The sequence below is a fragment of the Bufo bufo genome, chromosome 9, assembly GCF_905171765.1.
Source record: "Bufo bufo chromosome 9, aBufBuf1.1, whole genome shotgun sequence".
NCBI lineage: Eukaryota > Metazoa > Chordata > Amphibia > Anura > Bufonidae > Bufo > Bufo bufo.
In genome coordinates, this window is record NC_053397.1 from 12,493,932 (window position 1) to 12,519,240 (window position 25,309).

Genomic DNA, 25,309 nt, shown 5'->3' on the forward strand with positions numbered 1-25,309 from the left:
CAAGCGTTTGCATTATAGGTGCGGATCCGTCTGCGCAGATACCAGACGGATCCGCACCTAACGCAGGTGTGAAAGTAGCCTTATATGTATCGTTTTTCCTTCGTTTTGAAGTGGGGAAAATTTTTAAAAAAAATTTGTCACCATATTTTGACCCCTATAACTTTTTAGTAATTATGTGTACAGAGCTGTCCGGGGGCTCATTTTTTGAGGGGCGATCAGAACTTTTCATTGACACCATTCTGGGGTGCGTATGACTGATCACTTTATATAAAAAAAATTTACTGTTTGCCATATGGGGAATATATTTTTATATTTTTATACTATGGGCGTTTTTGCACATCGCGACACCCATGATGTGTATTTATTTACATTTTTTTGGTTGTTTTATTTTTATTTTGGGAAAAGGGGGTGATTTTAATTTTAATTTATCAATTTTTTTAAACTTTTTTTTAATTTATTTTTTACACTTTTTTATAGCTCCCATAGGGAACTAACATGCCTATTCTCATAGACCCCAGTGCACTAGCATTGGACTCTATGAGAAAATTGTTTGTTTCCTATGGAGCCCTATTACAGGCAAGGGCTCCATAGGAAATACTATGCAGCAGCCTCCTGTCATTCATAAAGACAGGGGCTGCTGCATACACGCTCCGGCTCCTCCGATCACCACATGGGGGATCCGGAGCACAACCGAAAGTGCGCACTTTCGGTTTCAGCATGCTCAGATGCCGTGGTCAGGATCGGCATTACTGCCGGTTGCGGACATGAGCCGCGGGTGTCTGCTAAAAGAAGCAGACGGCCACCTGCGACTATGGCGCCCGGAGCGGGCGCCATCTTTAAACACCAGCCCAGCTCCATGCATCCCCCATGTAATAACGATTCTGGAGCATCTATTCTTCTGTTCTTTTAACTTGCTACCTCAGCAACCAGTTCCACACATTATCCCTGTACTGTGACATCACTGGGCATTATCCATGTCCTGTCTGGGCTGCCTGCTCACTGAAGGATCAGATTACATAAAAGTCTATAAAGAGGGAATGGGGACGGAGGAGAAGGCATGCAGAGGCAGAGAGACGGACAGAGAGGCTGCTGCTGGTTTGTAAAGTATTTAGTGTATTATTTACCCGCTGGACTTACATCTAAACTGCTCAGTACTGCTGTGTAATGTCCTCCATTACTGACACTGCTACAGAGAGTTATGGGGACGTTCACAGACATGATACCAGCTCGTCTCAGCCCAACAGCTCAGAAAAAAACTGCCAGTTTAGGATGATATAGAGAAAAAAAAGTGCTAAAAAATACAGGATATAAGTCATAGGATGGTCAGAAATAGTGCTATTCCTCGTATACACACACGTGGCAACTTAGTCTGAAGTCTAAAGTGACAGTAATATATTAACTTTAACAACCCCTTTAACCCGTTCCCAAAATGTTAAGTCTTTAAAGATGGCTTTTAAATAAAAAAAAGTTTTAAAAAATATAAAAAAATGTAAAATATAAATATTCAAATCAAAATGAAAATAAAAATACTCATCATGGACATTACCATGTGCGAAAACACCCGTAATATTAAGATCTAGAGATATCTATCCATTATGGCAAATGACGAAACAGAAAAAAGTCTAAATGGCCATACTGCCATTTTTTTGTCTCTTCGCCTCGCATAAAAAAAATGTAATAAAAAGTGATCAAAAAGTTGTATGGTTCTCCTTAGATCATGGGGCAGGAGTCTTCCCCTCCTGTGAATGTATTCGCCTCTCTGTAGGTGAAGCTGCTCCGGTGCTGCCTCCCATCGTTTATGGCGCCATCGTTCCCCTTTACACGAGTACCTGGTGTTCTGGGAGATGTTATAATAATGTAGATGTTCCTAGATAAGGCTGAGCAATAAAGATTGTACGCAACAGCAAACACCTAGTAAATCTGGATGGAGCGCAGGACATCGGCCCAGCCACAGATACAGGAATTATACCCTCGAATCAAAGTGGATTAACCGGCTGTAAACACGACGGAGGAGGTAGTGCTGCAGGACGCCAGGAAATGACTGCCGTTACATCATGACTTGCGCTTCAGTCACATCCAGAGCTGCATTCGTAACTTCCCAGGTCATCTACTTTAATGTATAGATAGGGCTGGGTCATCTTATCTACTACGACAACATTGTGCATGCAGCTCTGGATGTGACTGGAGTATGAGCTGTGATTTAAAGGGGCTGTCCAGTAGTTCAACATTGATGGCCTATCTGATCGGTGGGGGTACGACTCCCATCACCCCCCGCAGATCAGCTGTTTGAAGAGGCTGCCGTGCTCCGGTGAGCTCTGCGTCCTCTGCCGAGGCCAGGGACATCACACTGATTGGTCACATGGACTAGGCGCAAGTTCGTCCCATTCAAGTTAATGGGGCTGAGCTGCAATACCAGGCACAGCCACTATACAATGGACGGTATGCTGTGAGGGTGGCAGTGCCAGGACTCGGACCGCCACTGATTAGATATTGATGACCTATCCTGAGGAAAGACCATCAATATCCAACTCCCAGAAAACCCCTTTAACCAGGCCTCCCAAGTGTCCCTCTTTTGGAGGGACAGTCCTTCTTTGATCCTTAACCCCTTCAGGGGTCACTTTCCTGCCTAGGCCATTTTTTGCAAATCTGACCAGTGTCACTTTATGTGGTGATAACTTTAAAACGCTTTTACTTATCCAAAAAATATAAACAAGACGGCACTACTCACTGAATCCTTTCGGTTGTTCCGTTTTGTGGCGGTGCCCACAGTGTTGAGTCCTGGCCTCCGGAACTCCTCAGTAAATTGCAATGTTGTAGAAAACTGCAGCACTCCAATGTCGCAGAAAACTTCACATATTCATACCGAATTCTGCGACGTTTCGACCTTTTGGGTCTTTATCCAGCTCAAACAAACATACTCATAGTGAACTTATGTAAGCACAAAACCTCTACAATTGGTCAGTGTTGACTCCTCCTAAATTGAATGTAAACACCTCCCCCTTCAAATTAAAAAACGTATCCTCTGTCAGCCACATCACTTTAAAGTCCCATATAAAACCATTAAACGAATCCATTACTCCATTTCTTACCCTTGTCTCAGGCCGTGGGATACATCCATGGGGGGGGGGGGTGTTATGTATTCCATTAACCCATGTCTTCCGCACCGCACATGGCGTGTATGGCGTCCCTATATTCCCTCGACGTCATCTGTGACGTCTAACACATCGGACAGCCATCGTCATCATGAGCGGTCCTTCTCTGGTACCGCCCTTCTCGGTCACGTGCGTCTTAGAAGTTAAGTTTAGAAGCAAATCTTGAAATTTTTCTGAAAAGTTCCAAAACCCACTTTTTAAGGACCAGTTCAGGTCTGAAGTCACTTTGTGAGGCTTACATTATAGAAACCACCCATAAATGGCCCCATTTTAGAAACTATACCCCTCAAGGTATTCAAAACTGATTTTACAAACTTTCTTAACCCTTTAGGTGTTCCACAAGAATTAAAGGAAAATGTAGATAAAATTTCAGAATTTAACTTTTTTGGCAGATTTTCCATTTTAATCCGTTTTTTTCCAGTAACCAAGCAAGGGTTAACAGCCAAACAAAACTCAATATTTATGGCCCTGATTCTGTAGTTTAAAGAAACACCCCATTTGTGATCGTAAACTGCTGTACGGGCACACGGCAGGGCGCAGAAGGAAAGGATTGCCATATGGTTTTTGGAAGGCAGATTTCACAGGGATAATTTTAAGTTGCCATGTCACATTTGAAGACCCCCTGATGCACCCCTAGAGTACAAACTCCAAAAAAGTGACACTATTTTGGAAACTACAGGATAAGGTGGCAGTTTTGTTGGTACTATTTTAGGGTACATATGATTTTTGGTTGCTCTATATTACACTTTTTGTGAGGCAAGGTAACAAAAAATGCCTTTTTTGACACTGTTTTTATTTTATTTTTTTAAGGTGTTCACCTAAAGGGTTAGGTCATGTGGTATTTTTATAGAGCAGGTTGTTGCGTTGCGGACCCGGCGATACCAAATATGTCAACTTTTTTTTTTTTTACATTCAACACAATAAAAGCATTTTTGAAACAAAAAGATAAATCATGTTTTAGTGTCTCCATTGAGAGCCATATTTTTTTTACTCTTTTGGGTGATTGTCTTAGGTAGGAGCTCATTTTTTGTGGGAAGAGATGACTGTTTGATTGGTACTATTTTGGGGTACATATGTCTTTTTGATCGCTTGGAATGACACTTTTTGTGATGTAAGGTGACAAAAAAATTGCATTTTTTGCTAAGTTTTCATGTAGATTAATGTGACAGTTTTTATGGTAGATTATGTGAGATTTTTATAGAGTACGTCGTTACGGATGCGGCGATACTCAATATGTCTGTTTTTTATTTATTGCAAGAAAATTTAGACTAGAACCTTCAGAATCACAGGTGCATATCCATGAAGCAAACATAATTACAAAAAACAAAATGGCTGCACGGTGGCTTCCGCAGATGGGTCCCTATCACTAAATATACTGCCTCACTTTGGACTTACTTAAGCCTACAATATTCAGGGCAGTGTAGGAACCAGCTACAAACGTACTCTAAGTCCAAAGTGAGGCAGTATATTTAGTGTTAGGGACCCATCTGCGGAAGCCACCTTGACGCCTGGTAGATGGGCCCGACACGTATGTGCGCTAAGAGCTTCCATTACTTATTTATAGTCGGTATTGTACTACTTTTATCTAGAATGACCCCCATTTCTTAGCTCTATTGTTTGTATATATAACGGTGTGCAGCCATCTTGTTTTTTGTTTTTTATTTATGTTTTTTTAAACACGATTTTATGGTGACGGGCTCTTTTCTTTTTTTATCCTTGAAACTAACCTTTTTTTTTTTATAAAAAAAAACAAAAAAACTTTTTTTTTCCACTTTTTATATTTGTCCCACTGTGGGACTTCACCTTTTCAGGGTTTGATCCCTGTTTCAATTCAGTACAATACATTCTGTAAGGCTGGATCTCCTGGGCTTCTGTAGCTGGGCAACCATCGGCCCCCTGTCAGCGCAGCGTGGGGGGGGGGGGGGATGGAGTCAGAGGGAGCCCCCGAGGCATGTGAAAGGGTTAATCCGCCGGCATCACCCCATACATTGATGCCAGCGGATGCAGCAGGGGCCCAGCTGTTACTGCACTGCGCAGCTCTTGCACCCGCCCGATCACATCACGTACAGGCACATGAGGATGTGGCATTCCCTCACGTACATGTATGTGACAATGCGTGAAGGGGTTAAATGTCCGTCTTTTTGACCTGGGGAATTAATGCACAACACTTGTGCATTAATAAATTTACTAAATTGCTCCTTACTAAACTATCTGCCCGGTTTCTACCTGTATATTAGACCAGAACTTCATTATTTGGTGCATTTTGGACCCTAAAACATCTATAATCTGATGATGTATCTGCTAATATTTATATGGATATCGAAGCTCCACATGCTGTAAAAAAAGTAAAGGGATTTCCACCCTCCTAACCGTTCCCCGGCTGCTGCAATTGTGACGGTGTCAGTAATTCTGCTTCTGGCAAATTGCCGCGATGCATGCCGGGATATAGTGTCCCTCTTTATGTTTTTCAAAAGTTGGGAGGTATGCCTTTAACTCAAGGTTTTCCTTAAAAGTCTGGATCTACAGTGAGTTAGATGACGGTATACAGTGACTTCCCTAAATAAAGCAGGAACCTTGTCCCTTCCAGGGGGCAGTATGGTGGAAAGCCTCCGCTAAACTCTACAGCATGGGCTGAGGACCTTCCTAAAAATCCCCAGGTGCCACTGCTACCTCTGCCCGCCCTCTGGATACTCAAGGTCTCATGGAATACGGCCGGTGCCCGGGCAGCTGCTCCTCCGCCCCTCGCTGTCACACCTTGAGGCTGACTTGTGACTGTGTCTCGCTTACACAATGGGACTAATCCGCCTGTTGACATTTTGTGTCAAACTGAATGATGTCTCATACCAAACTGAAGGAGAAGCTGGCAGCACATGACACATGCCAGGTCTGCATGGGATTCCACTGCAAAGAGTCCTCAGGGCATATTTTTGGAAAATGCTGAGATGCTACAACCTTAAATGGGATTCAAGCGTAGAGCTGTATCGTCAGACGTATCACACAACATAGGCTTAGATACACTGCTCAGCCAATGATATCACACAGTTACTCTGTGTGCATTCCGTTTCTGTATGTCCGTTCCACAAAAATATAGAACATAATAGTCCTATTATCGTCCACATTACACATTACAAGGATAGGACTGTTCTAATTGGGGCCAGCTGTTCCGTTCCGCAAAATATGGAATGCACACAGACGTCATCCAAATTTTTTGCGGAACCGTGTTTTGTGGACCGCAAAATACATAAGGTCGTGTGTTTGAGCCCTAACAAAACAAACAATATCATATATGGCAGAATTATATACGCAGCTCAGCAGACAGTATCACACATGATAGGATTAGATGCACCAGCTCAGCAGACAGTATCACACATGATAGGATTAGATGCACCAGGTCAGCAGACAGTATCACACATGAGAGGCTTAGGCCTCTTTCACACGGGCGAGAATTCCACGCACGGCATTATAATGATTTGTACTGACATAATGCCGTGGGGTCAAGGGAGCAGAGTTCACCACGGGAATTCATGCTCCCAACAAGCAGCGAACACGATCGTCTAAAACTGGTCTTGCAATGGAGATCGCATATATTCAGACACTGGAGGCATATCTCTAGGATATGGCACCAATGTCAGATAGGTGTGTGTCCTACCATTGAGACCCATTCCTATCTCCAGAGCGGGAACTCCGAAGTGAGCGGAGAGCAGCCACCCTCCATTTATTTCTATGGGAGTCACGAAAATAGCCGATCGCTGGCTCAACTAATTTCGGCAGTCCCATAGAGGTGAATGGAATAATGGCCGTGCCTGCTTGGTGCGTTATCCATTCATTTAGATGGGATTTCCGAAAATAACCAAGTGCACTCCCTTGCCTATTTTTGGGACTCTCATAGAAATGAGAGGAGAACATGCCACGCTTGTGCGCTCTTCTTACTTTCGGGGGCCCGTTCTGGATCTGACATTGGTGGTACAGGCTAGCAATATGCCGCTATATGTCTGGAATGGTAAAGGCCCTTTAAGAGATACTTGGTTGAGTGAAATAAACACGTTTATAAATGGAGGCTAAAAAAGATCATTGTAAGGGCTCATGCTGTGGTCTGCAATGCACGGGCACCGACGGTAGTGCCGCCATATGGGGACGCAGGAGCCATTCACTTGAATGGGGTCCGCGATCCGCATCCGACAGTGCTGCATGCACAGACAGAAAACCCATGGAGGCACTCTGTAGTACCTGAAAATGGATAATATAGACTAGACCTAATCTTGGATATTAGTTGCTGAAATCACAAATGTCACCTATATGGACCATAAGTCTCCTCGCCATGGCCCCATAATCCCTGTCTGGGGAGGGGGCTTTGGAATAGTTTTGGTTGTATTTCTGGAGTGTAATAATATTACAGGATATGGCTACTAGAGAGGGGTCGTTGATCCAGGGAGTTATTCTGATGCCTGATTGGAGTCGGGAAGGAATTTTTTATTCCCCTGAGGCTACTTTCACACTTGCGGCAGAGAGATCCGGCAAGCAGTTCCGTCGCCGGAACTGCCTGCCGGATCAGGCAAAATGTATGCTAACTGATGGCATTAGTAAGACTGATCAGGATCCTGATCAGTCTTAAAAATGCCTGATCAGTCGAAAAAATGCATTGAAATGCCGGATCCGTCTTTCCGGTGTCATCCGGCAAAAACGGATCCGGCATTTATTTTTTCACCTTTTTTTCAGTCTGCGCATGCGCATACCGGAAGGACGGATCCGGCATTCCGGTATTCTGAATGCCGGATCCGGCACTAATACATTCCTATGGGAAAAAATGCCTGATCCGGCATTCAGGCAAGTCTTCAGTTTTTTTAGCCGGAGATAAAACCGTAGCATGCTACGGTTTTCTCTTTTGCCTGATCAGTCAAAACGACTGAACTGAAGACATCCTGATGCAAACTGAACGGATTACTCTCCATTCAGAATGCATGGGGACATACCTGATCAGTTCTTTTCCGGTATAGAGCCCCTAGGACGGAACTCAGTGCCGGAAAAGAACAACGCAAGTGTGAAAGTACCCTAAAGTGGGGAAAATTGGCTTCTACCTCACAGGGTGTTTTTTTTGCCTTCCTCTGGATCAACTTGCAGGATAACAGGTCGAAGTGGATGGACGGATGTCTTTTTTAGGCCTTATGTACTATGTTACTGTCATTGGAAAGTTAATTTATTTCAGTAATTATTATTTATTTTTTTAAAGTGAAGCTCCCATATTCTATGGATTCCTTACACACAGAGTGATCTATTGCAAGTGTTTTTGTTTTGTGTTGATGATTATGGTTTACAGGTAATGAAAACCCAAAAGTCAATATCTCAGAAAATTAGAATATTATATAAGACCAATTATCAAATGATTTTTAATCCAGAAATGTTGGCCTACTGAAAAGTCTGTCCAGTATACGCCCTCAATACTTGGTTGAGCTCCTTCTGCATGAGTTACTGCGGCAATGTGGCCTGGAGGAGATCAGCCTGTGGCACTGCTGAGGGGTTATGGAAGCCCAGGATGCTTTGATATTGGCCTTCAGCTCGTCTGCATTGTTGCCTCTGGTGTCTCTCATAGATTCTCTATGGGGTTTAGGTCAGGCGAGTTTGCTGGTCAATCAAGCACAGAGTACTTTTGGCAGTGTGGGCAGAGGCCAAGTCCTGCCGGAAAATATAATCAGCATCTCCATAAAGCTTGTCGGCAGAGGGAAGCAAGAAGTGCGCTAATATTTCCTAGTAGGCAACTACACTAAGGCCTCCTGCACATGAACGTGTGCTGCCCGTTGCCGTATTGCAGACCGCATTTGTGGATCCGCAATACACTGGCACCGTTGCGTGTGCATTCCGCATCACGGATGTGGACCCATTCACTTCAATGGGTCCGCAAATCCGGAGATTGGTGCGGAACGGAATCCTACGGGAGCACTGCAGAGTGCTTCCGTGGGGTTTTGTCCTGTACTCTTCCGTTTCGCAAAAAGATAGAACATGTCCTATCTTTTTGCGGAACAGACGGATCGCGGACCCATTAAAGTGAATGGGTCCGCGATCCGCTGCGGCTGTCCCACGGACGGTGTTCGTGCATTGCGGCCCGCATTTTGTCGGCCGCAGCACGGCCGCGGGGCGCACACGTTCGTGTTCAGGAGGCCTAACTGTGGACTTGATATAACACAGTGGACCAACACCAGCAGATGACATGGTTCTCCAAACCATCACTGACTGTGGAAACTTCACATGGACCTCAAGGAACTTAGATTGTGCCTCTCCACTCTTCTTCCAGACTCTGGGACTTTGATTTCCAAATGAAATGCAAAATGTACTTTCATCTGAAAACAGGACTTTGGACCAGTGGGAACAGTCCAGTCCTTTCTCTCCTTAGCCCAGGTAAGACGCCTCTGACGTTGTGTCTGGGTCATGAGTGACTTCACACAAGGAATGTGACACTTGTAGCTCATGTCCTGGATACGTCTGTGTGTGGTGGCTCTTGAAGCACTGACTCAAGCTGCAGTCCACACCTTATGAATCTCCCCCAAATTCTTCAATGGCCTTTTCTTGACAATCCTTTCAAAGCTGCGGATATCATTGTTGCTTGTGCACCTTTTTCTACAGCATTTCTCCTTCTACTCCACTTTTCATTAATACACTCGGATACAGCACTTGATGAACAGCCGTCTTCTTAAGCAATGACCTTTTATGGCTTAGGCTACCTTCACACTGGCGTTTCTGGGTCCGCTTGTGAGATCCGTTTCAGGGCTAAGCGGCCCAAAACGAATCCGTTCAGCCCCAATGCATTCTGAATGGATAAGGATCCATTCAGAATGCATCAATTTGGCTGCGTTTGGTCTCCGTTGCGTTTTTTAGACGGTCAGTAAAACGCAGCTTGCAGCGTTTTGGTGTCTGCCTGACGATGCTGAGCTAATATGGTGCAATTGAAAACGTTTTGACTTAGACTTTTTTTTAAATCAATAATGCAAACGGATCCGTTATGAACGGATACAAGCGTTTGCATTGTTGGTGCAGATACAAGACGGATCTGCACCAAACGCAGGTGTGAAAGTAGCCTTACCCTCCTTGTCAATGACTGTCTTCTGGACAACTGTCAAGTCAGCAGTCTTCCCCATGATTGCGTAGCCTACTGCACCAGACTGAGGGACCCTTTAAAGGCTTAGGAAACCTTTTCAGGTTTTGTATTGATTAGCTGATTAGAGTGTGAGCCCATGGGTCTACAAAATTTTACTTTTTCACAATATTCTAATTTTTGGATATACCGGTACTGACTTTTGGGTTTTTGTTAGCCGTAATCATTCAACATTAAAAGAAATAAATGCTTGAAATAAATCACTCTGTGTGTAATGAATCTATAGAATATTGAATTACTGAAATAAGTTAACTTTTCGGTGATATTCTAGTTTGTAGAGAGGCACCTGACCCTGATGCTGGGGGGCTGTAGTCAGCCGGAAGGCACCAGTTCTATATTCTTACAGCAGATACTACCTGAGCACTAAAGGTGCCAGGCTAATAAAGGACAAGTCACAAAGCTGACACTTTCCAGTGAACCATCCCTGGAGACGTTCCAGACTCACATCCTGAGAAACGCTTTGTTGACTACAGTTATGACATGAAGATATTTCCATTCGTATTTATATCATTGAAGCAGAGCCAGAATAAAGGGAAAATTAAAAGGAACCTTACCATGTTCACCGGCCGAGCAGATGAGCGAACCCTTCACATCCGCACATTTACCTCTGCTCTTATTCCCCTTTATGACATATTCAAAGTTATTCACATCAGAATTTAAGTGCTGGACTAGTGTCAGTGACAATCCGCAAATCCCAGGGAGCAGGGGGAGAACAGTGACCTGTCCAGGGGCGACGCTGCAGGGGGGCCCGAACTCAGAAGGGGCCCACCCAGGAGGAAGACTAAATTTTTTTATTTTTATGGCCTCGTGAACAGCGTTATACAATCACACTATATACAGTGAAATGACATACAGTATATACATGTAGGATTATACTCCAGAGCTGCACTCACTATTCTGCTGGTGCAGTCACTGTGTACATACATTACTTATCCTGTACTGATCCTCAGTTACATCCTGTATTATACTCCAGAGCTGCACTCACTTTTCTGCTGGTGGAGTCACTGTGTACATACATTACTTATCCTGTACTGATCCTGAGTTACATCCTGTATTATACTCCAGAGCTGCACTCACTATTCTGCTGGTGCAGTCACTGCGTACATACATTACTTATCCTGTACTGATCCTGAGTTACATCCTGTATTATACTCCAGAGCTGCACTCACTATTCTGCCGGTGCAGTCACTGTGTACATACATTACTTATCCTGTAGTGATCCTGAGTTACATCCTGTATTATACTCCAGAGCTGCACTCACTGCTCTGCTGGTGCAGTCACTGTGTACATACATTACTTATCCTGTACTGATCCTGAGTTACATCCTGTATTATACTCCAGAGCTGCACTCACTATTCTGCTGGTGCAGTCACTGCGTACATACATTACTTATCCTGTACTGATCCTCAGTTACATCCTGTATTATACCCCAGAGCTGCACTCACTATTCTGCTGGTGCAGTCACTGTGTACATACATTACTTACCCTGTACTGATCCTCAGTTACATCCTGTATTATACTCCAGAGCTGCACTCACTATTCTGCTGGTGAAGTCACTGTGTACATACATTACAATACTTATTCTGCACTGATCCTGAGTTATATCCTGTATTATACTCCAGAGCTGCACTCACTATTCTGCTGGTGCAGTCACTGTGTACATTACATTACTTATCCTGTACTGATCCTGAGTTACATCCTGTATTATACTCCAGAGCTGCACTCACTATTCTGCTGGTGGAGTCACTGTGTACATACATTACTTATCCTGTACTGATCCTCAGTTACATCCTGTATTATACTCCAGAGCTGCACTCACTATTCTGCTGGTGGAGTCACTGTGTACATACATTACTTATCCTGTACTGATCCTCAGTTACATCCTGTATTATACTCCAGAGCTGCACTCACTATTCTGCTGGTGGAGTCACTGTGTACATACATTACTTATCCTGTACTGATCCTGAGTTACATCCTGTATTATACTCCAGAGCTGCACTCACTATTCTGCTGGTGCAGTCACTGTGTACATTACATTACTTATCCTGTACTGATCCTGAGTTACATCCTGTATTATACTCCAGAGCTGCACTCACTATTCTGCTGGTGGAGTCACTGTGTACATACATTACTTATCCTGTACTGATCCTCAGTTACATCCTGTATTATACTCCAGAGCTGCACTCACTATTCTGCTGGTGGAGTCACTGTGTACATACAATACTTATTCTGCACTGATCCTGAGTTATATCCTGTATTATACTCCAGAGCTGCACTCACTATTCTGCTGGTGGAGTCACTGTGTACATACATTACTTATCCTGTACTGATCCTGAGTTACATCCTGTATTATACTCCAGAGCTGCACTCACTATTCTGCTGGTGCAGTCACTGTGTACATACATTACTTATCCTGTACTGATCCTCAGTTACATCCTGTATTATACCCCAGAGCTGCACTCACTATTCTGCTGGTGCAGTCACTGTGTACATACATTACTTATCCTGTACTGATCCTCAGTTACATCCTGTATTATACTCCAGAGCTGCACTCACTATTCTGCTGGTGGAGTCACTGTGTACATACATTATTTATTCTGCACTGATCCTGAGTTATATCCTGTATTATACTCCAGAGCTGCACTCACTATTCTGCTGGTGGAGTCACTGTGTACATACATTACTTATCCTGTACTGATCCTGAGTTACATCCTGTATTATACTCCAGAGCTGTACTCACTATTCTGCTGGTGCAGTCACTGTGTACATACATTACTTATCCTGTACTGATCCTGAGTTACATCCTGTATTATACTCCAGAGCTGCACTCACTATTCTGCTGGTGCAGTCACTGTGTACATACATTACTTATCCAGTACTGATCCTCAGTTACATCCTGTATTATACCCCAGAGCTGCACTCACTATTCTGCTGGTGCAGTCACTGTGTACATACATTACTTATCCTGTACTGATCCTGAGTTATATCCTGTATTATACTCCAGAGCTGCACTCACTATTCTGCTGGTGCAGTCACTGTGTACATACATTACATTACTTATCCTGTACTGATCCTGAGTTACATCCTGTATTATACTCCAGAGCTGCACTCACTATTCTGCTGGTGCAGTCACTGTATACATACATTACTTATCCTGTACTGATCCTGAGTTACATCCTGTATTATACTCCAGAGCTGCACTCACTATTCTGCTGGTGCAGTCACTGTGTACATACATTACTTATCCTGTACTGATCCTGAGTTATATCCTATATTATACTCCAGAGCTGCACTCACTATTCTGCTGGTGCAGTCACTGTGTACATACATTACTTATCCTGTACTGATCCCCATCCTGTATTATATTCCACACTGTATTTTAGAGAGGATCATCTAGATTAAATACAATTGTAGCAAACCCTCAGCAGTGAAAGCATCCAGTCTATACAGATTTTTGCCTCTTTTAACAAAATGTTCTTATTCGTTGGCAGCAAACAGAGATCTTAAAAATGGCAAGGAATTGAAACATAAAGTTACTTCGAAAGTTGAGGAACTTTTGAGTGTTCTTATGTGTTGAGCAGTTTCTTCCTTTCAGTCGGAGCAGCGTGCGGTTGGTGGGGGAGGGGGGCACACCATCACTCACTCTCCTAATGGTCACTGATTTATGCTCCTAATTATAGATCCAAATCCACAGATGTTTGCAGCGTAAAATACGCCTCAAGGCTTCTCGCCATCTTATCAAGAAGACGTAATGGACGCCCAGCATCACCAGTGACATCTTCATGGCAAGGCATCATGGGGAACCTCCTATGAACCCCCTCTAAACTGGGGGACCCCGAGGTCATTGGAAGGAGACATCCATAACCTCACAGCGACAAAACATGGACCAGGCTGAGGAGAAACCAAAGCGTCCGCACATCGGAAACGTTACCCTGTGGCCATAGGAAGAAAACTCCAAATATCTGTAGAAAACCAAATCCCCAAACCATTCTGCTAATGACACCTGTCCTGATCGTTTGTTACAATGTATCAGCGCAGGAAACTGTATCATTCCAGAATCACAGAGGATTGTCCAGATACAACTGTAACAAGTGCTGTCAGGTCTGTGTGAGCTTTCAGCTGCTGGATAGAAAGAGGAGGTTCATAATCACTGACAGGAAACAGAGATCTTGTAATGGTGAGCACTTTAAACAAAAAATACTAGAAAGCTGTCGTGGATTGCTTCCAGGAACCGTCCTCTTTCCACAGAGTATTAAGATTTCACTGCCTGGAAACTTCTCCGTCCATTAACATGCCTTTATAAAAATAGACGAACAGAGGGCGGAACACAACTGGTTAAAGGGCAACTCCACAGAAATCCAGAAAATCAGAGTGTGCCACTACAAGGAAGGTATAACAAGGGGTAAAGGGGTATTCCAGCCAAATATATTTATCAACCATGGACTAGACTGGTGGGGTCTGACCTCTTATACCCCTACCAGTTGCCAGAGTGGGGAACTCCGCTGCTTCACCCAGGCACATGGCTGGAATGATGTGACACTCCCTTCCTCCTTCTTAATGCGGTTATTTAGCGCCTAATCAGTAAACAGGTGGTAAATGTTTTGGCTGGAGTACCCCTTTAACCTTCAGTCAAACCAATGCACTTGAATGTAAAACTATTGCTCCCTGTTATCAGCCATATGAAGCTGGGGAGGCTGAATGCAGTGTCCTTCAATGAGATGAGAAATGCAGAAATCGTGCCGTTCTGGCACCGCCTCGCGGAAGGAAGGTGCGGAACGGAGGCACCGAACCTACGGAGTGCTTCCGTGGGGTTTCTGTCTGTGCCTCCCCACCTCAAAAAAGTATTGCGTGCACTACTTTTTTGCGGTGCGGAATGTCGAATGCGGATTGGGATTTGCGGTCCGCAGCAGGGGCCCGGCCGGCACACAGTCGCGTGCATGAGCTCTTAAGCTGGGTATGCACATTAGATAGCTGTCGTTTGGCGGACAGGTATTACTCCTGACCCGCCCCATAGACATGCACGCCGGGCTTGGCTAGGCATGCATGTGTTCTCAATAGGGGAATAAGCTGCTTCCAGATGCTACTGATGGCGGTTTATCTCCCCTGAGAACAAAAGGATCAGGCATGGTGAAATCCAACTGCCCGATCTTTCGCTCCGCTGATATCTGTCATCAGGGGAGAGTTATGCCTCAGGCCTCATTCACACAGTCAGTGTCCAGTCAGTGATTTCCATCAATGATTGTGAGCCAAAACCAGGTGCGGCTCTAAACATAGAACAGGAGCAGATCTTCCCCTTAGGGCTCTTTCACACAAGCGGATGCCGTGCGGGTAATCCGCTGCGTAAAACAGAGCTAAGCCCCGTTCCGGACAGCAGAGACACGGAGCAGTAACATGACTGATGACGCTCTTTGCCTCTCTGTGACTTTTTTACTACAAAATCACAATGAGATAAAGTTGTCACCGTGATTTTGTAGTAAAAAGGTCACAGAGAGGCAAAGAACATTATCAGTCATGTTACTGCTCCGTGTCTCTGCTGTCCGGAGCGGGGCTTGGCTCTGTTTTACGCAGCAGATTACCCGTGTGAAAGATCCCTTATACCTTATGTCTGCGGAGGCTCCACTCCTGCTTTTGGCTCACAATCACTGATGGAAATCAATGACGTGTGAATGAGGCATTAGGCTACCCCTATAAATAGGGATGAACGAATTTCATATATTGAAGTTCGTGTGCGGGTTCGTGTTGTGGTATTTATGGAACTGTGTTATGGATCCCATTACCACGGACCATAACGCAATTCTATGACTGAATGCCTTTTGTGGCATTCCGTTATTCATTCCGTCATAATAGAAGTCTATGGCCTGCGTAACGGATCCGTCCCGTTTATGTTATGCAGGAGAGGACTCAGGATCAGGAGAGGACTCCCCTGCATAACGGAAACGCGGGATGGATCCGTTTTGCAGCCCATAAACTTCTATTATGACAGATTGAATAACGGAATCCATAACGCAATTCAATAAATACCACAACACGAACCCGCACATGAAATTTAAAATATGAAATTCGCTCATCCCTACCTATAAGTATGGGATGGTTGGTCGGTCTTGCTGACATTCATCTAATATGCATGGACACCTTTACTGTGGAATGGTCTCCCTCCCTTGGCATTGGGGGGCCCCCCATTGACGTTTTGTCCTATAACTATCAGGACATCACTGTTGTGCTGCTCATCTTCACTGTGTACTTCCTTGACATCTATATATACACTCAACTAAAGAATTATTAGGAACTAGTGTTAAGCGAACTTCTGTTTTAAGTTCGGCGTCTAAAGTTCGGCTTCCGTTGTGGTCCGTGGTAGCGGAATCAATAATGGCCGATTATTGATTCCGCTACCACGGACCACAGCGGAATTGGGAATGTAACTATCCAAAAAAAAAAAAGAGTTTTGTGGGGTGACAGAAACCCTTTAATGCAATTCTCTAGCCAACCAATCACATGGCAGTTGCTTCGATGCATTTAGGGTTGTGGTCCTGGTCAAGACAATCTCCTGAAATCCAAACTGAATGTCAGAATGGGAAAGAAAGGTGATTTAAGCCATTTTGAGCGTGGCATGGTTGTTGGTGCCAGACGGGCCAGTCTGAGTATTTCGCAATCTGCTCAGTTACTGGGATTTTCACGCACAACCATTTCTAGGGTTTACAAAGAATGGTGTGAAAAGGGAAAAACATCCAGTATGCGGTCGTCCTGTGGGCGAAAATGCCTTGTGGATGCTGGAGGTCAGAGGAGAATGGGCCGACTGATTCAAGCTGATAGAAGAGCAACGTTGGCTGAAATAACCACTCGTTACAACCGAGGTCTGCAGCAAAGCATTTGTGAAGCCACAACACGCACAACCTTGAGGCGGATGGGCTACAACAGCAGAAGACCCCACCGGGGACCACTCATCTCCACTACAAATAGGAAATAGAGGCTACAATTTGCACGAGCTCACCAAAATTGGACTGTTGAAGACTGGAAAAATGTTGCCTGGTCTGATGAGTCTCGATTTCTGTTGAGACATTCAAATGGTAGAGTCCGAATTTGGGGTAAACAGAATGAGAACATGTCTCCATCCTCTGATGGCTACTTCCAGCAGGATAATGCACCATGTCACAAAGCTCCAATCATTTCACATTGGTTTCTTGAACATGACAATGAGTTCACTGGACTAAAATGGCCCCACAGTCACCAGATCTCAACCCAATAGAGCATCTTTGGGATGTGGTGGAACGGGAGCTTCGTGCCCTGGATGTGCATCCCTCAAATCTCCATCAACTGCAAGATGCTATCCTATCAATATGGGCCAACATTTCTAAAGAATGCTATCAGCACCTTGTGGAATCAATGCCACGTAGAATTAAGGCAGTTCTGAAGGCAAAAGGGGGTCCAACACCGTATTAGTATGGGGGCACTAATAATTCTTTCGGTGAGTGTATATAAAGAAGGACGCATGTATGTATGTGTTCCGCAATTAAAAATCGCAACCATCAATTTCAACGACACTTGCTATACACATCCCTTGCTACCTGGAAAGAAATCTTGTGGGGGTCACAGCTCTCTAGGACGTACCGTTCCTGACATATATTACCAAAAAAATACCTCCATTAGCCAATACAAGCCTGGTCACATGACCCTTATTAGCCAATAGAAGCTTGCAGGACCTTAGTCTCCACATACACACAGTTTTACACCAGGTTTCCTTAACAACCCAGCCATTTTTCTTCACTGCTGTAGGTCAGCTTTAAAGGGGCAGGGCGCTGTGGATGACACTGTTAAGGGACCAGAGTGCTGTGGAGGTCACAGTTTAGGGTCAGGTAGGGTGGCCCATCAGGCCACCCTCAAAAGACGGACTTAAAAACTCCGCCCCCAGGTCCGACTAAGCCACGCCCCCTCCCACTCTGCAGCCTACGGGGATTGAAAAAATGAAGGTAAAAATCAACTTGTCAGCTGCAGGGGTGAGGGAGGGTGACTTTCTCCCTGCAGCTTACACTCAGACAGCACAGTGCTGCTGTCTGAGAGTGAGCTGTTCAAAAGGACTTCCCTGTGTCCGTCCAGGCCCTGTGCCAGACATGGAGGACATAGAGTCAGAAAGTCGGACTGTCCGGCCTAAAACTGGACCTCTGGCCACCCTAGGGGCAGGCTGCTGTGGAGGTCACAGTTAAAAGGACGGTCCGCTATGAGGGTCAGTGTTAAGGGGCAGATTGCTGTAGAGGCCACTGTTGAGGGGACGGGGTGTTGTGGAAATCACTGTTAAGGAGATTGGGTACTGTGGAGGTCACTAATAAAGGGGTGGCCGCTGTGGAGATCACTGTTAAAGGGGTGAGCTGCTGTGGAGGTCACTGTTAAGGGGGCGAGATGCTGTGGAGGTCACTGTTAAAGGGGCAGGCTGCTGTGGAGGTCACTGATAAGGGGGCGGGATGCTGTGGAGGTCACTGATAAGGGGGCGGGCGCTGTGGCGGTCTCTGTTAAGGGGACGGTCCACTATGGAGGTCAGTGTTAAGGAGCGGGTGCTGTAGAGGTCACTGTTAAGGGGGCGAGGTGTTGTGGAGGTCACATTTTAAGGGAACAGAGCTCTGTAGAGGTCGCTGTTAAGGGGGCGGATTATTGTGGAAATCACTTAATGAGACGGGGGCAGGCCTCTGTGGGTCACTGTCAATGGGGCGGGGTACTGTAGATGTCACTGTTATAGTGGAGGCGGGGTACTGTAGATGTCACTGTTATAGTGGAGGCGGGGAACTGTAGAAGTCACTGTTATAGTGGAGGCGGGGTACTGTAGATGTCACTGTTATAGTGGAGGCGGGGTACTGTAGATGTCACTGTTATAGTGGAGGCGGGGTACTGTAGATGTCACTGTTATAGTGGAGGCGGGGTACTGTAGATGTCACTGCTATAGTGGAGGCGGGGTACTGTAGATGTCACTGTTATAGTGGAGGCGGGGTACTGTAGATGTCACTGTTATAGTGGAGGCGGGGTACTGTAGATGTCACTGTTATGGTGGAGGCGGGGTACTGTAGATGTCACTGTTATAGTGAAGGCGGGGTACTGTAGATGTCACTGTTATAGTGGAGGCGGGGTACTGTAGATGTCACTGTTATAGTGAAGGCGGGGTACTCTAGATGTCACTGTTATGGTGGAGGCGGGGTACTGTAGATGTCACTGTTATGGTGAAGGCGGGGTACTCTAGATGTCACTGTTATGGTGGAGGCGGGGTACTCTAGATGTCACTGTTATAGTGGAGGCGGGGTACTGTAGATGTCACTGTTATGGTGGAGGCGGGGTACTGTAGATGTCACTGTTATAGTGGAGGCGGGGTACTGTAGATGTCACTGTTATAGTGAAGGCGGGGTACTCTAGATGTCACTGTTATGGTGGAGGCGGGGTACTCTAGATGTCACTGTTATAGTGGAGGCGGGGTACTGTAGATGTCACTGTTATAGTGGAGGCGGGGTACTGTAGATGTCACTGTTATAGTGGAGGCGAGGTACTGTAGATGTCACTGTTATGGTGGAGGCGGGGTACTGTAGATGTCACTTTTATGGTGGAGGCGGGGTACTGTAGATGTCACTGTTATAGTGAAGGCGGGGTACTGTAGATGTCACTGTTATAGTGGAGGCGGGGTACTGTAGATGTCACTGTTATAGTGAAGGCGGGGTACTGTAGATGTCACAGTTATAGTGGAGGCGGGGTACTGTAGATGTCACTGTTATAGTGAAGGCGGGGTACTGTAGATGTCACAGTTATAGTGGAGGCGGGGTACTCTAGATGTCACTGTTATAGTGGAGGCGGGGTACTGTAGATGTCACTGTTATAGTGGAGGCGGGGTACTGTAGATGTCACTGTTATAGTGGAGGCGGGGTACTGTAGATGTCACTGTTATAGTGGAGGCGGGGTACTGTAGATGTCACTGTTATAGTGGAGGCGGGGTACTGTAGATGTCACTGTTCTAGTGGAGGCGGGGTACTGTAGATGTCACTGTTATAGTGGAGGCGGGGTACTGTAGATGTCACTGTTATAGTGGAGGCAGGGGACTCTAGATGTCACTGTTATAGTGGAGGCGGGGTACTGTAGATGTCACTGTTATAGTGGAGGCGGGGTACTGTAGATGTCACTGTTATGGTGGAGGCGAGGTACTGTAGATGTCACTGTTATGGTGGAGGCGGGGAACTGTAGATGTCACTGTTATAGTAGAGGCGGGGTACTGTAGATGTCACTGTTATAGTGGAGGCGGGGTACTGTAGATGTCACTGTTATAGTGGAGGCGGGGTACTGTAGATGTCACTGTTATAGTGGAGGCGGGGTACTGTAGATGTCACTGTTATAGTGGAGGCGGGGTACTGTAGATGTCACTGTTATAGTGGAGGCGGGGTACTGTAGATGTCACTGTTATAGTGGAGGCGGGGTACTGTAGATGTCACTGTTATAGTGGAGGCGGGGTACTGTAGATGTCACTGTTATAGTGGAGGCGGGGTACTGTAGATGTCACTGTTATAGTGGAGGCGGGGTACTGTAGATGTCACTGTTATAGTGGAGGCGGGGTACTGTAGATGTCACTGTTATAGTGAAGGCGGGGTACTGTAGATGTCACTGTTATGGTGGAGGCGGGGTACTCTAGATGTCACTGTTATGGTGGAGGCGGGGTACTCTAGATGTCACAGTTATAGTGGAGGCGGGATACTGTAGATGTCACTGTTATAGTGAAGGCGGGGTACTGTAGATGTCACAGTTATAGTGGAGGCGGGATACTGTAGATGTCACTGTTATAGTGGAGGCGGGGTACTGTAGATGTCACTGTTATAGTGGAGGCGGGGTACTGTAGATGTCACTGTTATAGTGGAGGCGGGGTACTGTAGATGTCACTGTTATAGTGGAGGCGGGGTACTGTAGATGTCACTGTTATAGTGGAGGCAGGGGACTCTAGATGTCACTGTTATAGTGGAGGCGGGGTACTGTAGATGTCACTGTTATAGTGGAGGCGGGGTACTGTAGATGTCACTGTTATGGTGGAGGCGAGGTACTGTAGATGTCACTGTTATGGTGGAGGCGGGGAACTGTAGATGTCACTGTTATAGTGGAGGCGGGGTACTGTAGATGTCACTGTTATGGTGGAGGCGGGGTACTCTAGATGTCACTGTTATGGTGGAGGCGGGGTACTGTAGATGTCACTGTTATAGTGAAGGCGGGGTACTGTAGATGTCACTGTTATGGTGGAGGCGGGGTACTGTAGATGTCACTGTTATAGTGAAGGCGGGGTACTGTAGATGTCACTGTTATAATGGAGGCGGGGTACTGTAGATGTCACTGTTATAGTGGAGGCGGGGTACTCTAGATGTCACTGTTATAGTGGAGGCGGGGTGCTCTAGATGTCACTGTTTTGGGGGAGGCGGGGTACTCTAGATGTCACTGTTATGGTGGAGGCGGGGTACTGTAGATGTCACTGTTATGGTGGAGGCGGGGTACTGTAGATATCACTGTTATAGTGGAGGCGGGGTACTGTAGATGTCACTGTTATAGTGGAGGCGGGGTACTGTAGATGTCACTGTTATAGTGGAGGCGGGGTACTGTAGATGTCACTGTTATAGTGGAGGCGGGGTACTGTAGATGTCACTGTTATAGTGGAGGCGGGGTACTCTAGATGTCACTGTTATAGTGGAGGCGGGGTACTGTAGATGTCACTGTTATAGTGAAGGCAGGGTACTGTAGATGTCACTGTTATAGTGGAGGCGGGGTACTGTAGATGTCACTGTTATAGTGGAGGCGGGGTACTGTAGATGTCACTGTTATAGTGGAGGCGGGGTACTGTAGATGTCACTGTTATAGTGGAGGCGGGGTACTCTAGATGTCACTGTTATAGTGGAGGCGGGGTACTGTAGATGTCACTGTTATAGTGGAGGCGGGGTACTGTAGATGTCACTGTTATAGTGGAGGCGGGGTACTGTAGATGTCACTGTTATAGTGGAGGCAGGGTACTGTAGATGTCACTGTTATAGTGGAGGCGGGGTACTGTAGATGTCACTGTTATAGTGGAGGCGGGGTACTGTAGATGTCACTGTTATAGTGGAGGCGGGGTACTGTAGATGTCACTGTTATAGTGGAGGCGGGGTACTGTAGATGTCACTGTTATAGTGGAGGCGGGGTACTGTAGATGTCACTGTTATAGTGGAGGCGGGGTACTCTAGATGTCACTGTTATAGTGGAGGCGGGGTACTGTAGATGTCACTGTTATAGTGGAGGCGGGGTACTGTAGATGTCACTGTTATAGTGGAGGCGGGGTACTGTAGATGTCACTGTTATAGTGGAGGCGGGGTACTGTAGATGTCACTGTTATAGTGGAGGCGGGGTACTGTAGATGTCACTGTTATAGTGGAGGCGGGGTACTGTAGATGTCACTGTTATAGTGGAGGCGGGGTACTGTAGATGTCACTGTGATAGTGGAGGCGGGGTACTGTAGATGTCACTGTTATAGTGGAGGCGGGGTACTGTAGATGTCACTGTTATAGTGGAGGCGGGGTACTCTAGATGTCACTGTTATAGTGGAGGCGGGGTACTCTAGATGTCACTGTTATAGTGGAGGCGGGGTACTGTAGATGTCACTGTTATAGTGGAGGCGGGGTACTGTAGATGTCACTGTTATAGTGGAGGCGGGGTACTGTAGATGTCACTGTTATAGTGGAGGCGGGGTACTGTAGATGTCACTGTTATAGTGGAGGCGGGGTACTGTAGATGTCACTGTTATAGTGGAGGCGGGGTACTGTAGATGTCACTGTTATAGTGGAGGCGGGGTACTCTAGATGTCACTGTTATAGTGGAGGCGGGGTACTCTATATGTCACTGTTATAGTGGAGGCGGGGTACTCTAGATGTCACTGTTATAGTGGAGGCGGGGTACTGTAGATGTCACTGTTATAGTGGAGGCGGGGTACTGTAGATGTCACTGTTATAGTGGAGGCGGGGTACTGTAGATGTCACTGTTATGGTGAAGGCGGGGTACTGTAGATGTCACTGTTATAATGGAGGCGGGGTACTGTAGATGTCACTGTTATAGTGGAGGCGGGGTACTCTAGATGTCACTGTTATAGTGGAGGCGGGGTGCTCTAGATGTCACTGTTTTGGGGGAGGCGGGGTACTCTAGATGTCACTGTTATGGTGGAGGCGGGGTACTGTAGATGTCACTGTTATGGTGGAGGCGGGGTACTGTAGATATCACTGTTATAGTGAAGGCAGGGTACTGTAGATGTCACTGTTATAGTGGAGGCGGGGTACTGTAGATGTCACTGTTATAGTGGAGGCGGGGTACTGTAGATGTCACTGTTATAGTGGAGGCGGGGTACTGTAGATGTCACTGTTATAGTGGAGGCGGGGTACTGTAGATGTCACTGTTATAGTGGAGGCGGGGTACTGTAGATGTCACTGTTATAGTGGAGGCAGGGTACTGTAGATGTCACTGTTATAGTGGAGGCAGGGTACTGTAGATGTCACTGTTATAGTGGAGGCGGGGTACTGTAGATGTCACTGTTATAGTGGAGGCGGGGTACTGTAGATGTCACTGTTATAGTGGAGGCGGGGTACTGTAGATGTCACTGTTATAGTGGAGGCGGGGTACTGTAGATGTCACTGTTATAGTGGAGGCGGGGTACTGTAGATGTCACTGTTATAGTGGAGGCGGGGTACTGTAGATGTCACTGTTATAGTGGAGGCGGGGTACTGTAGATGTCACTGTTATAGTGGAGGCGGGGTACTGTAGATGTCACTGTTATAGTGGAGGCGGGGTACTGTAGATGTCACTGTTATAGTGGAGGCGGGGTACTGTAGATGTCACTGTTATAGTGGAGGCGGGGTACTGTAGATGTCACTGTTATAGTGGAGGCGGGGTACTGTAGATGTCACTGTTATAGTGGAGGCGGGGTACTGTAGATGTCACTGTTATAGTGGAGGCGGGGTACTGTAGATGTCACTGTTATAGTGGAGGCGGGGTACTGTAGATGTCACTGTTATAGTGGAGGCGGGGTACTGTAGATGTCACTGTTATAGTGGAGGCGGGGTACTGTAGATGTCACTGTTATAGTGGAGGCGGGGTACTCTAGATGTCACTGTTATAGTGGAGGCGGGGTACTCTAGATGTCACTGTTATAGTGGAGGCGGGGTACTGTAGATGTCACTGTTATAGTGGAGGCGGGGTACTGTAGATGTCACTGTTATAGTGGAGGCGGGGTACTGTAGATGTCACTGTTATAGTGGAGGCGGGGTACTGTAGATGTCACTGTTATAGTGGAGGCGGGGTACTGTAGATGTCACTGTTATAGTGGAGGCGGGGTACTGTAGATGTCACTGTTATAGTGGAGGCGGGGTACTGTAGATGTCACTGTTATAGTGGAGGCGGGGTACTCTAGATGTCACTGTTATAGTGGAGGCGGGGTACTGTAGATGTCACTGTTATAGTGGAGGCGGGGTACTGTAGATGTCACTGTTATAGTGGAGGCGGGGTACTGTAGATGTCACTGTTATAGTGGAGGCGGGGTACTGTAGATGTCACTGTTATAGTGGAGGCGGGGTACTGTAGATGTCACTGTTATAGTGGAGGCGGGGTACTGTAGATGTCACTGTTATAGTGGAGGCGGGGTACTGTAGATGTCACTGTGATAGTGGAGGCGGGGTACTGTAGATGTCACTGTTATAGTGGAGGCGGGGTACTGTAGATGTCACTGTTATAGTGGAGGCGGGGTACTCTAGATGTCACTGTTATAGTGGAGGCGGGGTACTCTAGATGTCACTGTTATAGTGGAGGCGGGGTACTGTAGATGTCACTGTTATAGTGGAGGCGGGGTACTGTAGATGTCACTGTTATAGTGGAGGCGGGGTACTGTAGATGTCACTGTTATAGTGGAGGCGGGGTACTGTAGATGTCACTGTTATAGTGGAGGCGGGGTACTGTAGATGTCACTGTTATAGTGGAGGCGGGGTACTGTAGATGTCACTGTTAT